This window comes from Myotis lucifugus, unplaced genomic scaffold (assembly GCF_000147115.1).
Source record: "Myotis lucifugus unplaced genomic scaffold, Myoluc2.0 scaffold_302, whole genome shotgun sequence".
NCBI classification, from domain to species: Eukaryota; Metazoa; Chordata; class Mammalia; order Chiroptera; family Vespertilionidae; genus Myotis; species Myotis lucifugus.
The window spans coordinates 800,824-802,213 of NW_005871350.1; positions in this window are offsets into that span (position 1 = coordinate 800,824).

A 1,390-nucleotide genomic window follows, 5' to 3' on the forward strand; every position below is an offset into this window, starting at 1 on the left:
TGCCTTTCACATAAGCCAGAAGTGGGCCGTTGAACTTTGTTCCAAGAACACACCTGTTGCCTAGAGAAACTCTTTTATTAGTGTAGATTACCCATTGACTCCTAGTCTTTTTATAAAATTGAAAATGAGTTTTGGATTTGTTAAAAGACTTAAGTGTGGGGGGGAGGGGGACATCTGTGATAATGTCAACAATAAAAAATAAACTAAAAAAGACTTTTCATTAATATTATTCTCTTTAGCAAAGCAAAGGTATGATGAATTTTATCTGGGGATTGTGTAATTAATCATCCTTGCACTACTGAAATAAATCCTACTTGATTACAATGCACTACTTAAAAATAAAGTTGGATTATGTTTGCTAATAACTCACTAGGGATTTTTTAATTCATAAGTTGGATTGTCTCAATCTTCTCTGTGTGATCAGAGTTATATCCTTATATACATGTGCTGCTAAGGAGCATCTGGATGCACTCCTCCCTGTCAGCGTCTGGACAGTGGGGGCAGTACTGAGGGGGTGTCCTGTAGTGGAAGATGGGATGTGATTTCCAAGGAAACCATCTCAGTCAAGGCCTTTTACTGGGAGGGGAAAGCTCTTAAATTTCTCCATTTCTTCCATGGAATTTGGTCTAGTAAACCATCTATCTCTGGAGTTTCACTCATTTCTTTTTCTCCTACAAAGTGAAACTTTTCATCTTAAATTTACTTACATAGAGTTGCATAATATGTCTTATGATTTCTTAAAATTTCTGTGTTTAATGGCTATTTCCCCTTGTTATTTCTTGGTGTGTGTGTGTGTTTTGGTCTCATTTTACTAGTATATCTTGATTAGCTTAGTGATTTCTTTTCCTATATTTATTTTTTTCAAAATCAGATTTTTAAAATATTAGCTTGAGTGTTTTCCTGCTGCTTGGTTTGTTGATTTCTGCTTTTATCTTTTTAATTCCTTCCATGTGCTTGCTCTCAGTTCATGTTTCCCAATTTTCAATTTGTAGCTTTAAGTACTTAACTCTGTGATACTGGTAGTTGTATTAAAACAGCACCTTTCTCTGGGGCCTGGATCTAGACTCAGACATGCATCTGTGTGGCTGTCCTTCTAGAGACGCTGTGTTGGTTTGTAATTCTCCTCTCACTCTGCCACCTGTCATCCTGACAAGGCCACTTGTCTGCATGAGGGAGCCAGCACTTGGGTGGAAAGACAGACACAGGAATTCCAGGATGCTCACTTTGTAAATATTTAATAAATGACCAAATCTCAGGTACCAGAGCACTCAGCCAAGGCACCTCACTCTCCCTGGGCACTCTGACCCTTCTTTGGTGAGACTGGGTCTGCTTCTTGGGGTGTGGCCCTGGCTAAGCCCCTCTCTGACCTGGAATTGGCCTGGCTGGCTGC